General features: G+C 50.9%; 1 protein-coding gene across 3 annotated transcripts in view; it reads right to left on the bottom strand.

The window, feature by feature from the left end:
• Window positions 1–15381, bottom strand: part of TOGARAM2 (TOG array regulator of axonemal microtubules 2) — a 335042-nt gene that overhangs the window by 265761 nt on the left and 53900 nt on the right. For 2 of the 3 annotated variants that reach the window (XM_063918914.1, XM_063918916.1), the window contains exon 1: window positions 9478–9585. The exons of the other annotated variant lie outside the window; for it this stretch is intronic. The gene's annotated coding sequence lies outside the window, so the exon portion shown is untranslated. Of the gene's footprint in view, window positions 1–9477; window positions 9586–15381 lie in introns of those variants that run through there. 3 annotated transcript variants of the gene reach the window in all.

Genomic DNA, 15381 nt, shown 5'->3' with positions numbered 1-15381 from the left:
GGCTTAGTAAATAGACCCCAAAATCTCATTCTACTTTATCTGTCTCCAAGCATTAATAAATCTCCTCCAAGATCCCGCAAACATTCTATTGGTATATACGCCAACATAAATATACTGCTGCAACATTGCTACACTGTGTTTTGAGTTACTTTAAATAAGAAAAAAAATATATGCCTTATTCACTTTTGTAGTTACAAATGAGCCACATCTGGGCTTACAGTAAGTTATCTTTAACAGAAAACTTCATTTTTATACATGGTTTGGTTTGCATTGATACATATTATTGGCAGCTGCTGTACTGATTGATCAGCGTAACAAACCATTTATTCCAAGGGAAGGGCGCCTGTGGTTGCCAAGGTATTAATTAACCTTTGAACTATAACATGATTTCCAGTTAAGTACTTTATGTTTTTCAATATAACGTCCATTTAATTGCGGCAATTAGGAAACTTGATGTAAACCCAATGAAGGAGATGAAAGACCTCAGGAGGACACAATGATTAAACACTGAATAATCCAGCTGTCAAATTATGTGACTTACTCGGATCTCGAATGAGGGACAAGGGCAATGCAGTAAAGTGGAGAAGTGTCCATGCAAGTCTTATAACAGGGGCACTGAGAGGGGAGGGGTTACTAAATACCCAGGCCCAGATTTATTAGAGGGGGCCTAGGTCCAAACATTTACTACCATATTATAATACTAAAATGTAAGGATGTGCCCTGTGGGCACATCCCTGTTGCTGTCCCTGGCTAGGGGCAGCGCTGGGGCAGCTTGTCTGTCCCCAGCGCGGAGTGTGCGGCGGCGGGTGTCTGGTGCAGGGATCGGTTGTGTCCCTGCACCAGGCTGTCGGCGACGGGGAGCGGCGCGGCGGCGCTTTAAACTTGGCGCCGCTCGGGCCGCCAATCAGAAGCGCCGTCCGCGGCGTTTGAATCTTGGCGCCCTCCGGGAGCCAATCGCGGCTCCCGGAGCGGCAGCCAATCGTAGAGGGACGCGGCGAGCCAATCGGCGCTCGCCGCGTCATAGGCCCCGCCCCCGGCGTCTGACGTCAGACGCCGGGCGGGACCGTGAAGAAAAGGCCGCGCCGAAGAGCGGCAGAGGAGACGACGGGCGGGAGCGGAAGAGAGCGGGCGCGCAGAAGAGCGCGAAGAAAGAAGACGGGCTCGGAAAAGAAGATGTCCAGCGGCGGCTGGACGCGGCGCGACGACGGCGGCGCCGCTGGCCAGGTCGGGCCAGCGGCCGAAAATTAAAGAACAGCGCCGGAGGGGTCACCAGGGGTGGGAAGCAAAGGGCTGCCGAAGCTCCCCCCCGGTGCCTCTCCCAGCGGGTCAGGTAGGCCCTTATCAGGCGCCCCTGTACCCGCCCCTCCCTAGACCACCGGGTGTTCGGGCAATAGGCCCGTGGGCACAGTCAGGCCCTCCCGGCCTGTGGCATTGAGTCGGGCCCTCCCGGCCCGTGGGGCATGTAGTCGGGCCCTCCAGGCCCGTGTCCAAGATAGGCAGGCACTAGGCCTGGGGGCACAGGTTGGGCACTAGGCCCATAAGGAAGTCAGGCCTCCGGCCTGTGGGCAGTTAGGCGGGCACTAGGCCCGGGGCACATATCAGGCACTAGGCCTGTGGGACGATAGAGGGCATTAGGCCCTAGCGTATTTTGGCCAGTAGGTACAGATAAGGTGACCCTGGGCACAAGGCCCAGGTCACCCAACGGGCAGCAAGTTAGGCGGGCGCTAGGCCCGTGGGTGAAGTCAGGCCTCCGGCCTGTGCGCAGTTAGGGGGCGCTAGGCCCAGCAAAGCAGTGTTTTCCCCGAGGTGAGTACAGGTGGCCCTGGGCGCTAGGCCCAGGCCACCCTGAGAGTACGGTAGGTGGGTGAGCTGTGCGGTCCCCACTACTGGGTGTTCTGAGCCGGGTAGAAAAGGGACAACACCGTGTGATATTGCATTCCGATATTGTGCTGTATGTTGTTACCGTGCAGGGCAAAGTGTCTGTGTTTGTATAGTTTTGTTGCACCACACCCACAGAGCTAGTTTGAGGGCTCTGCCGTTGTATTTAGTATAGGGTGTGACACTAGGGTAGAGTTAGGCCCTGCACGGCTGTTTCTCTTTGCCTCCTTACAGGGACCTGTAAGTGGAGAAGATCGGAGTGCAAGACTTGTGACGGTGAGTAGCATTCGTGTGCGTTTGTCCCTTGTTTGTCCCCGAGCGCCGGAATCGGGATTGCTCACGGACGTGAGAATCCCTTTTCATCACACTACGTGCGAAAGCGCGAGTGTGTGAAATCTGGGTAGCTGAGGCTTTGTGCCGGTGATGACCATTCACCCAGCCGGTGAAGGTCGCGGCCACCCCTGGGGTATCCCCTGTTCCAGCGGAAGAAGGGTCGATACCCCCTTTAATGTAAACCCTTCTCTCCTCAGCTAGGTCGTCGGTCAGCTCCGAGAGGGAATCGCCGTGTCCGGATCCGACTGAAGAATTCCAGGTCCGTTGAAGGTTCCGGTACCTGAAGGTGAGAGAGAGCGGCGCCTGGTGAGTACCGAGTCTACACCTGCACGGCAGCAGGCACCACCACACGCACCGCATTACCACCCTCTCACAAAATTCTGACACTTTTCTATCCATTTGAATGCAATCCAAGTTATTGACACTTTGCTATCTGGGTGCTCCTAAAACTCTGCTACCCAAGTGCAATCCTGAATCCTTAACATTCAGCTACCCATGTGCAATCATGAGTTCCTTGCACTCTGCTACCCATATGCAATCCTGACTTCCTGTCACTAAGGGCCAAATGTAATAGAGTGAGAGTTTCAGAAAGTGAGAGATTTGGTAAGGTTTTGCAGTTTTTTTTAAAGTGGCAATCATTTACACTGCAAAACCAGGTTGATCTTGCTGTGTAAACGATTGCCACTTTAAAAAAAAACTGCAAAACCTTACCAAATCTCTCACTTTCTGAAATTCTCACTCTATTACATTTGGCCCTATGCCTTGCACATATTCCTTACACTAATACTACCCAATATGCATCTGGTTTAGTATCATAAACTGGAGAATACAATATAATAGCATTAACCGGAGAAGACTGTAATAGCAGAAGATGGAGAGGAGAGACTAGCAGCATAAGTCACAGAAGAATATGTAGTATTATGACGCGGAGAGGACTGTAACATATTTGAGATATGCACTCCCGATTATGGATTCATTTGTATTGAAGATTGTAATCTTAATCTGCATTTATTAATATCTACAGAGAACATGATCCCCTAAACTCAATTGGGAGCTAAATAAACATAACGAAACAAAAAAATTATATAAAATTATATTGAATGTGATACCTTTAGACAATCATAGCTTCCGGGAAATAAACAATTAAGTAACCAGCTCAAAAACTCTTTGTCCAGTACAAAACTAATTAAGGTCATGCTTAAGAAACCAATGTGGCTGAGGTCATGCTTACGTAACCGGTGTGGCTGTGGTCATGCTTACATAATCGATATGACTGAGGTCATACTTACGTAACCGGTGTAAAAAAAGCATCAAAGCAAGGCTTTCTAAGCCGACATGATTTTGGTGGGTTATGCCATAGACAATGAGTACGTTTTGCAATATGACTGTACTTTAGTACTCGGGATACCTCGCCCACCTATGTCAGGTGATAAAAGTAGGAAAAGCCGCCAGTTAGGGAAGCCAATCCAGGGCCATTTTTTTCAATCTGCCAATCCCGGGATTGGCTTTTAACTATGTGGCCGCCCCTCGCCCGCCCCGCACACCTAACTAACCAGATAATGCGGGCAGGTGGGGGGGAAACTTCACAGCCTCTCTCTCCCCCTCTCTCTACACTGCGCTGGGGAGCCGGAAGAAGGAAGCCGGGCAGTGTGGATGCTCAAGGCTGATCACTCAATCCCCGGGATTGGACCTTCCAATCCCAGGATTGAATCCCGGCTGTTTCTGGCACTAAATCCCGGGATCCCACTGATCCCGGGATTGGCCACCATATCGCCAGTAGTGCGACCGGTTGCTGTAAATGCCCATGGTCTAACACGGGTGAACCTGTCACACGAAGCGCCGCTTTCTTCCTCTAAGAGCCTGTGTCTTGTGCCAGACTGTAATACAGAACATTGCATCATTACTGGCAGCGGTCAATGATACAAATTAGCCCCTGTGTTAATGTAATAATGATCACCATTCTCCTGTATGGAGAGTACCTGGGAATTCCCAGTTGCTGTGATCCGGTTACTAGGTTAGAGGTGTAATAGTCCATTATTATGGAATTAATGCATAATTGAGTAGTAATTACACAACTGGGAAGGGGATTCCCTTCATCATGACTTTCACGCAAACAAAAGAGAAATACATCACATTCAAGTCCAGCATCTGATTTCCTCTTATTCAATATGAGATCTCCAGCTGGTTATAATACACATAAAGGTGGAAATAAGTGACGTACTATTATACATGTGTAGCAGCCACCCCCTCCCCACACCACCACCACTACCACCGTCAGCACACATGGGACCTCATGACGTTCTGACGAGTGGGATGACAGCCAGCCGCAGACAGGTGCCATCCCGTCATCCTTGCACCACTCGCACTCCTCCTAGTTATGGCTCTGCTGTTTCCGATATGATTATTCAAACTTGTAGTATGGGCAGCAGTGTTATGATAGCATGAACAAAGGAGCTATCTCCTGAATTAGTGAAGTACCCCCAGAATATTGCCACCCCTAAGACGTAGGTACAGCGATCTAGTCCAGTTTACCAAGATCTGAATTGCTAAGATTTTCGGAACTTGGCCCTATAGTATTAGCCATTGTAGACTATTGGCAGCTTCTTCAATGGAGAGGCAGGCTCTACACAGTGGGTAAGGCTGGTCGGAAGCCGTAGTAAAGCCTTAGAGAAAACTATCCAATGACTATGGACTCTATGCCGGGACAGGCTATTGTCGCTGTACCGTACGACAAAAGATTTTTAATAAATTGCCATGAAATTATTACTAAATATTAATAAATCTGAAGATGTGATATGAACGGGGTAACGGTGCAATGGCGGAACTACTGCCACTGTGCTACGGGGCCTGGAGGTGAGTGCGAAGCGGCCATCTTGGTACACTACCTAGGCTACAGTGGGCGGGGTAAGCGATTCAGGTAATACGGTGCATCCGGAAAGTATTAACAGCACTTCACTTTTCCAACATTTTGTTATGTTACAGCCTTATTCCAAAATGGAATAAATTTATTTTTTCCCCTCAAAATTCTTCACACAATGCCGCATAATGACAAAAGTGTTTTTGAGATTATTGCAAATTTATTAAAAATAAAAAACTAAGAAATCACATGTACATAAGTATTCACAGACTTTGCCATGAAGCTCAAAATTGAGCTCAGGTGCATCCTGTTTCCACTGATCATCCTTGAGATGTTCCTACAGCTTAATTGGAGTCCATCTGTGGTAAATTCAGTTGATTGGACATCATTTGGAAAGGCACACACCTGTCTATATAAGGTCCCACACTTGACAGTGCATGTCTGAGCACAAACCAAGCATGAAGTCAAAGGAATTGCTGTAGACCTCCGAGACAGGATTGTCTCGAGGCACAAATCTGGGGAAGGGTACAGAAAAATATCTGCTGCTTTGAAGGTCCCAATGAGCACAGTGGCCTCCATCATCTGTAAATGGAAGAGGTTTGGAAGCACCAGGACTCTTCCTGGAGCTGGCCGGCCGTCTAAACGGAACGATCGGGGGAGAAAGGCCCTAGTCAGGGAGGTGACCAAGAACCCGCTGGTCACTCTGTCAGAGCTACAGCATTCCTCTGTGGAGAGAGGAGAACCTTCCAGAAGGACAACCATCTCTGCAGCAATCCACCAATCAGGCCTGTATGGTGGAGTGGCCAGACAGAAGCCACTCCTTAGTAAAAAGCATATGGCAGCCCACCTGGAGTTTGCCAAAAATGCACCTGATGGACTCTCAGACCATGAGAAACAAAATTCTCTGGTCTGATGAGACAAAGATTGAACTCTTTGGTGTGAATGCCAGGCGTCATGTTTGGAGGAAACCAGGCACCACTCATCACCAGGCCTATACCATCCCTACAGTGAAGCATGGTGGTGGCAGCATCATGCTGTGGGGATGTTTTTCAGCGGCAGGAACTGGGAGACTAGTCAGGATAGAGGGAAAGATGAATGCAGCAATGTACAGAGACATCCTGGATGAAAACCTGCTCCAGAGCGCTCTTGACCTCAGACTGGGGCGACGGTTCATCTTTCAGCAGGACAACGACCCTAAGCACACAGCCAAGATATCTAAGGAGTGGCTTCAGGACAACTCTGTGAATGTCCTTGAGTGGCCCAGCCAGAGTCCAGACTTCAATCCGATTGAACATCTCTGGAGAGATCTGAAAATGACTGTGCACCGACGCTTCCCATCCAACCTGATGGAGCTTGAGAGGTGCTGCAAAACGGAATGGGCGAAACTACCCAAAGATAGGTGTGCCAAGCTTGTGACGTTATATTAAAAAAGACTTGAGGCTGTTATTGCTGCCAAAGGTGCATCAACAAAGTATTGAGCAAAGGCTGTGAATACTTATGTACATGTGATTTTTTTTTAGCTTTTTATTATTAATTAATTTGCAAAAATCTAAAAAAAACACTTTTTTCACATTGTCATTATGGAGTATTGTGTGTAGAAATTTGAGGGAAAAAATGAATTTATTCCATTTTGGAATAAGGCGGTAAAACAACAAAATGTGGAAATAGTGAAGCGCTGTGAATACTTTCCGGATGCACTGTACATAAAAAACATAAGCCTTAATTAAGTGCAAATCCAACAAAAGGTCAATTCTGCGCCTAGACATCAGTTGTGATATGGGAGGGGTTGATAAATGCTTTGTTTTCCATGCATGGGAATGCTGCAACTTCTACACGCAGCGCGCAGATACTGGTTTATGTTTACACTGCTATATAGAGATAAACTTGGATGCACCTACAGTACAGGCTGGACTAACTCATAACTGTAAACCAGGTCCAATATGCGGAGAGAAGTCATTAGTCCATCCATCTAATTAACACATACCAATTATGGTGTCATGTTGTTATCGCAGCTGAAGAGTATAAGTCATTATATTGCCCCATGCACTCTTGTTATAAACTGGATTATAAATCGCCCTGCAGAATGAGTGCACTGTATTTATCTTTTGATAATTGCAACATCTGCTGTTGATTTTTTCTCTCAAAAATAATATCACCGGTTCCGTTACATAATAAAAAAAATATATATTTATATAGAATGCCCAAAAGATAATAATATAACTCATACTCTTTTTCCCATTGTTTTACAGAATATTAAGGTTAAAATTGAAAAATGTTACGCTCCTACGTATTTTTCTATTATTACCATTATTTTTCTTAGGACAAAAACCACTAATGTTATGTCTTGTAATTAGTTACTAATTAATGGCAGTTGTATAGGGTATGGGTCGTTGGGTCGACTCAACTTAGGTCGACAGCCATTAGGTCGACCACTGAAGGTCAACATGCATTAGGTCAATAGGGACACTAGGTCGACATGTACTAGGTCGACAGGTCAAAAGATCGACATGGGTTTTTGGACTTTTTTTGGTGTCGTTTTCTTCGTAAAGTGACCGAGAACCCCAATTAGTGCACCGTTTCCCCTCGCATGGCTCGCTTTGCTCGCCATGCTTCGGACAAGGTTACCGCTCCCAATTGTAGTCCATGTGGATCGTAAAGTATAAAAAAGTCCAAAAAAAAACAAAAAAACTCATGTCGACCTTTTGACCTGTCGACCTAGTACATGTCGGCCTAGTGTCCCTGTCAACCTAATGCATGTCGATCTTCAGTGGTCGACCTGACTGTCGACCTAAGTTGTGTCGACCTAACGACCGTTTCCCGTTGTATAGCAGTTTCCGCACTCTAGATAAGTGATACTTGTTTAATCAATTATAAAATAAATGTGTTTCTTCTGATTTCTTAGTGTTTTTTGGAACTAGTTATTAGAATTAAAAAAATTAGGCCAAAAAACTAAAGTTGGCGATACTGCTCGCCCCTAATTACCGCCACCAAAATCACTGGCTGGAAATAAGCAGAATTTGAATCTTTTTTTTTTAATCTTTTTAAATTAATATATTACTGTAACATTTCGAGAACATTGCATAAAATAAGAAGCACTGTCTCATTGTATTAGATAGATTTTTATTCACATATAAGTCTATAGGGCCAATATAATAATACTATTAAAAATATTCAATTTAGGAACATTTCATCGTTAAAAACCACAACAAATAAAAAAATATATAAATTAAAAAAATATACATTGACTGTGCAGAATTTACTGTAAACTTTTCATACTCTTAAATATTAAAGAGAATTCCACATTCTGAAGGAATAGTTGTTAGATTTGTTATTACAATCAGTTATATGCCATCTAAAGCAGGGGTGGGGAACTTGCGGTCCTCCAGCTGTTGTTGAACTACACATCCCAGCATGCCCTGCAACAGTTTTAGCATGGCCACATAGCAAAACTGTAGCAGGGCATGCTGGTATGTGTAGTTCCACAACAGCTGTAGGGCCAAAGGTTCCTCACCCCTGATCTAAAGTTTCTGTAGCGACTGGACCCATTCGGTACAGTGTTTAGTAGTGTATTTATCAAGAACATCCCTCATGTTTGTTCATTTTCCTATTATCCATAAATTCCTTCCTACAGGAAACTAAACGTATTAAGTATTAACACATTTCTGTGAGATACTGGAATTTTTTGTAATTGTTCATTTATCTGTATTTTTATATATAGCTATGTCAAAACTTGGCGTACATATAAATTATTTTATATTATATCTGGCATTCCAAATACCGAGATTATATATGAAATGGAACACCCTTTATGGTGGGCAGTGGAGGACACTGACAGCTGCTGCAATCAGTATATATAGTTATGCAAGCAAAGATAGGCATCATGTATATATAGTAATGCAAGTAAATAAATGCATGAAAGAGTTCCTGACAAAGTGGCAAGATAAGAGCAGCTTATTTTCCAGGAGCACTTAGCCACTGAGCCGGTGCACCCATAAGGGTTACGCAGTGACGCGGCCAACGGCCGCAGAATCCCCATCACATCATGCGTAATGATAATACGCTGTTTTTTGCAGTTAGGATACCATTTTTTTCAATACATTTTAATTTATAAACCACAGAAAGTAACATCAATAAGACTTGCATTTAGCATGCGGAACAATAGAGATTGTATTGTTCCAACGGGATATCTTCAAGGACAAAAACATTAGGGACAGTAGCCCACTAATTAGTATAGGTAGTAGGATGGGGGTTTATCACTATTAGGATCTGTATTTATCAGGTGTATACAATAGGTTCCGCTGTGCAGATTTATTATCTATCTATATTTAAAACAAATTTACTGTGACCCCCTGGTAGCGACAGAAGTATTTTGGGTGAACCCAGCGCACACACTCACAATGGACAGGTACCTGATTTTCTGTCTCTGGTTCTCCTGCTGACCCACAGGCTCAATACTGGAGACTGGTGGTATCTGGCTTCCTGGCAGGGACGGGATCAGTGTCAGCCTCACACATACAGGTGTGTTTTGCATGCCATAGGTAAACTTCACATACCACAGGTAAACAGGGCTGCTAGGTAACCAGGCACCGGGGAGCTGCAGTGTGAAGTGTCACTCCTGGGGCAGACCTGTCCATTGTTATGTTAATACCTGGGGAGTGTACACACCTGAGTGTCCTTACAAGCATGGGGACTCTCAGCAGGAGACCAGTGCTTAACCCTTTCCCCGCCGTCTATGTAGCTGGGCTCAGGTGACATCTATAGGGCCCGGGCAGCTGTTCAGCCTCAACGCACAGAATTACTCACTTGTATGATGCTCTCCCTTCCCTCACTTGCACTGCAAATAAGACCTCTCCAGGATAGAGGTTACCTTATATATGGCAGCTACAGTACTGACACCATACACAAATACAGGAGGGGGTCTGTATGGAAATTGCACACGGGCCCCCTCCTCTCTTCAGCCGCCCCTGCTCCATGCACTGATTAAATCATACAGTTTATTATCTTTTATTTCTTAGTTGCCACAAAGGGTCCAGGAGGAGAGACAAATGGCGCGTTTCACCACACAGCTCATGCACAGAAGCGAAGTTACGCATTTTTGTGTACGTCCCTATTCCAAGTGGACAGAACTTGGCCAGATCTGTCTCTCCGTGAAATTGGGCACTTCAGGGCAGCAATTGGGCAGTGACAAGGTGAGCGCGCCGACCCACCCTGTCTGTTGGGGATGACATGCAGGGGCGGCTCCAGAGGAGGGGCTGCAGGTCAGTTCAAATTTCAAATAGGTGAGCCGCTCCAACTGTCACCAACTGTCAAATCTGGTTTGATTTGGTGTCACATCTGCGCGGCTCGACGCTTGCAAACGCACTGACCCCCAGCATTAGCTAAATGGAATTAGCATAATATAGTACATACTGTATACCTCCTCTTTGCCCAGCTCCATAGTGACCAGACACGCCCAGATTTATCAAGCCTTGGAGAGTGATAAATAGCACGGAGATAAAGTACCAGCCAATCAGCTCCTAACTGCCATGTTCCAGGCTGGGTTTGAAAAAATGACAGTTAGGAGCTGATTGGCTGGTGCTTTTGTGGAGGGGATTGCTCCCTCCGGCCGCGCGTCGCGGCGGGTAGGCCCTAGCCTGGAGGGGCTTGCATCCGAAAGGATTCAAGCCCCTCCAATCGCGACGCCGGATTTTGAACGGCGCGCCGAGCGCGAGCCAATCAGGGCTCGCGCCTCGGCCGCCAATCAGAGCTCGCCGCGGCGAGCCAATCGGAGCTCGCCGCGGCGAGCCAATCGGAGCTCGCCGCGTCATAGCTCCGCCCGCTCCCAGCGTCATATAAGAGACGCTGCGGAGCGGGAACAGTCAGTCGAGCGGCGGACGGCGAAGCAAGAAGAGCTCCAGCGGAAGATAGCGGGTCCGGCGGCGGCAGCGGCGGCAGAACGGAGGAAGACGTCAGTGGAGAAGAAGAGGAAGGCGGAAGACGGCGACCAGCGGCGGGAGTCCGGCGGAGAGTGCTGCAGCGCGTGGAGAGCAAAAGAGCTAACGAAGCTCCCCGCTGCAGCCTCTCCCTCCGAGACAGGTAGGCGGCCCTGGGCCACCTCCACCTACCTCTAGCTCCACACTAGACCACCAGGGACAGGCGCTAGGCCTGCAGGTATAATCAGGCCCCCTCGGTCTGTGCCCACGGTAGGCAGGCCTTCTGCCTGAGCCCCTCCAGGACTCTGGCCTGAGCCCTCCTCCAGATCTCTGGCCTGAGCCCCCTTCCAGGCCTCCGGCCTGAGCCCTCCTCCAGGCCTCCGGCCTGAGCCCTCCTCCAGGCCTCCTGCCTGAGCCCCCTTCCAGGCCTCCGGCCTGAGTCCCTTCCAGGCCTTCGGCCTGCGCCCCTCACCCAGGCCTACTGCCTTATACGGGACCCGGGACAAAGTTCTGTGTAGACCGGCCCTGATCGGCTGGAAGTGGGCTGTGCGGCAGCTTTCGAGGGATCCGTGGCCGGTGTTAGGAGCCGACCGGCTCCACGCGGTGTATGCTCCAGGGGATTTGGAAGTGTGGAGTAACGTCCCCGTCCCACACGTCGCCATCCCCCGGTCGTCTGGAGTGGGCCACCGTCTGCTCTAGACCCCCCCGTCCCTCATTGAGAGCAAAAGGCAGTGGCCAGTGTCCAGCATCTGGAAGGTAGGACTGGTTAGTCGGGGTATACTGTTGGGCCGGGGAATTGTTCCACTGACTTGCCGGGTAGTGAATGTGTTTAATTAGTCCGGTCTCCGTTTGGTTGGGATAGAACCAGTAGCCTCAGTTGTTTAAAGCAGTTTGTTTAGGCAGGCGTAGTTGGCTGTATCGTTGTTAGCCGTAGTGTAGCCTGCAGGTAGGGAGGCTGCTCTTCTTGCCCCAACAGGAGCGGAGAGGTGCGACAATCAAGGTGACCCGCAAGTTGGAAGTGAGTATCATCCTGTGCCTGTCTGTCTGTCATCACCCCTGTATACCGGTCGGGGGGGGGTTTGCTCGCGGACGTGAGGACCCCCTCTCACCACACAACGTGCGAGTGTGTGAGAACTGGGTAGCTGAGGCCTATTGGCCAGTGATGACCTTCCGCCCAGCCGGTGAAGGTCGCGGCTACCCCTGACGTGCCCCGTACTCTAGACGGAGGTCGGGGCGCACGTCTCAACCGGTATATCCCCTTCTTTCCAGATCCCCCTTCGTCCGCGGTGAGGTGGTGTTCGCGCTGGTGAGTGGTCCGGAGAGCGGAGTCCCTGACGCTTCTGGGTATCGTCTGTGGCGGACGTTGCACAGGTGGGTGGAGTGACGACACCTGCACAGCAGCAGGCATTACATCCTCGTTTAGGCCTGTCACATTTGGCGTAGTCGGCAGGATCAGAGAGACCGGATCACGGACACGATGTGGAACGCCACCAAGAAGACCTCCCTGCGGATGGCTCCGGAACAGACTCACCCACGGACGCGTGCGGACCAGAGCGACTGGGTGACGGTGTCTGGGGCAGACCTCCTGAAGATAGTGCAGCGGTCGGTCCAGCGTGGAAAAGAAGAGCGCCGGGAGAAGGGGCGCAAGAAGGCCGCTGTGACGCCCTGCAAGAGATGTCGGCAAACAGGGCACTTTGCCGACGAGTGTACGTGGCGAGAGACGTCCCCAAAGAAGGTGGTCCAGGAAGCGGACCGAAGACGTCAGCAGGGCCAAGTGAATAAGGAGTCCTGGTGTTTGCTCTGCGGAAACTACGGGCATGAGCACAACAGTTGTCCCTGGGACGAAGAGTTGAGCGAAGACGAGGTTGATCCCCGGTGTGAAAGCTGTGGAGATCCCCGACATCGGCTCCTGGAATGCCCATGGACGGAAGACAGGTCGGACTACGAGGCCATGGTGAAGCAGATGACGGAGTCTCGTCAGCAACTTTGGGACTGGGTGGCTGCAGAGCCTGTGTGTGCGCTCTGCGAGGCGAGAGGACATGTGCTTCCCGATTGTCCGTGGAATGAAGACCGGATGATTGCGGATGGTCGCGCCCAGAGATGGGAGGAGGAAACCAGGGAAATGGAGCGGAAGGCCTTGCTTGAAGTTAGTTCGCAGGTGTCCATTTCCTCTGAGCCGGAACCAACGGGTGAAGATTCCCCAGTGAAGGAGGTGGACCAGGAACCCGTCTTGGAGAAGGTGGCAGTGGCCCTCCCTTGTTGGAAGTGTCGGCGACCAGGACATGCGGCCAGTGAGTGCCCCTGGGAAGATGCCGCGGATCTACTCTGTCCCAAGAAAGTGACCCCAGTAACGAAGGATCCTTTCCCGCATCAGGCGGAGGTGGACGACTGGGAGGAGAAGAAACCACGCTGTGAAGAAAGGCGTGAAGACCCAGTGATGAGGATGTCCGGAATCTCCCCGCGTTGGAACCGTCCACGACCAGGACGTGCGGAACAGGTGTGTCCTGGGTACTTAGAGATACCAGCGGAAGAGAAGTACGCTGAGGAAGCAGACGTACCAGCGGAAGAGACTAAGTACGCTGAGGAGGAAAATGATACCCCAGTCCAGATATCGGAGGAGGACTCGGACTACGGTGAGCTGTCCGCCGACGAATCCCTCCAAGAGCAGATGGAGGACGACTCTGGCATCGGAAGCGCCGACGAGAGTGACTGGCAGGATCGGGTGGAGTCGTGCTCCCAGTTGAATGCCCTCCGTGAAGAGGAGGAGGTAGTCCTGGAGCAAGAATACCTGCCGGAAGTGCCGAAATGGACGGACGTACGGGGACAGGATCGCGATGCCTTGGGAGGACCCGTTCCAGAGGAAGACACAGGACCTTTGGAGATGCCCCACGAGGAAATGCGACATGTGGTGGCTGTTGCCCGGGAGGAAACGGATGCCCCGGAGGATTCCGCTGTTGGGTGGTGGTCGATACCACACCCGGAAGACAGGGACGAAGCCACAGACGATATCGAAGGTCAAGAGTGGGTGACTGTTGTCCCCGTGGAAGAAGATTCCCCATGGTGGCCAACGTCGAGCGACCGTGAGGAGATGCCACTCCCCAGAGGAGCCGCCGATGGAGGTCAGGACGTAAGAGGAACCCGGAGCTGGAGGAGGAAGGATGTGGGGTCACAGCTGGTCCAGGCTGGGCCCCCGAATGCACCCTCACCGGAAGGACCTTGGAATTCCCTGACCCGCGGACGATGGACGTCGTGGAGACCTTTGTAGGGACTACAAAGGAAAAAGGGGGGGGGGAATGTGGGAATGTGTCCTGTTTTACAGGACACATTCCAGCTGCAGCAGCCAGGGCGCCTGTGTCCCCTGCGGGACAATGTCTCTGACAGCGCGGGGACAGCTTGTCTGTCCCCAGCGCCTGTCAGTGTGTGGCGGCGGCGGGTGTCCGGTGCAGGGATTACCTTTTTCCCTGCACCGGACCAGAGACTGCAGGGGCATATGAATCTTGGCGCCCTCCGGGAGCCAATCGCGGCTCCCGGAGCGGCAGCCAATCGGAGAGGGGCGCGGCGAGCCAATCGGCGCTCGCCGCGTCGTAGGCCCCGCCCCCGGCGTCTGACGTCAGACGCCGGGCGGGAGCCTGAAGGAAGGACGGCGCGCAGGAGCGCGAAGAGGAGAGACGCCGGGCGGGAGCCGAGAACACCGCGCGCGCGGAAGAGCGCGAGGAAGAAGAGATCGTGGTCGGAGTTCGGGTGGCCGCGGAAGAGGCCTGAAGACGTCCGGCGGCAGGAAGATGTCCAGCGGCGGCTGGACGCGGCGAGGCGACGGCGGTGCCGCTGGCCAGGACGGGCCAGCGGCCGAAGATTGAAGAAGAGCGGCGGAGAGGTCACCAGGGGTGGGAAGAAAAGAGCTGACGAAGCTCCCCCCTGGTGCCTCTCCCAGCGGGTCAGGTAGGCCCTTTTCAGGTGCCCCTGTACCCGCTCCTCCCTAGACCACCGGGTGTTCGGGCAATAGGCCCGTGGGCACAGTCAGGCCCTCCCGGCCTGTGGGCATGTAGTCGGGCCCTCCCGGCCCGTGGGCATTTAGTCGGGCCTCCTGGCCCGTGGGGCATGTAGTCGGGCCCTCCAGGCCCGTGGCCAAGATAGGCAGGCACTAGGCCTGGGGGCACAGGTTGGGCACTAGGCCCATAAGGATAGTCAGGCCACCGGCCTGTGGGACGGTTAGGCGGGCATTAGGCCCGAGGGGCATATCAGGCAATAGGCCTGTGGGGCATTAGAGGGCATTAGGCCCTAGTGTATTCTGGCCAAATAGGGTAACATAAGGTGGCACTGGGCGCTAGGCCCAGGCCACCCTGAGGTGTTAGGTAGGCAGGCCCACTCGGCCTGAGCCCCTAAGAAGAGAGTACGGTAGGT

Source organism: Pseudophryne corroboree, chromosome 4 (genome assembly GCF_028390025.1).
Source record: "Pseudophryne corroboree isolate aPseCor3 chromosome 4, aPseCor3.hap2, whole genome shotgun sequence".
Classification (NCBI taxonomy): domain Eukaryota; kingdom Metazoa; phylum Chordata; class Amphibia; order Anura; family Myobatrachidae; genus Pseudophryne; species Pseudophryne corroboree.
This window is presented reverse-complemented; position numbering and strand designations above follow the sequence as displayed.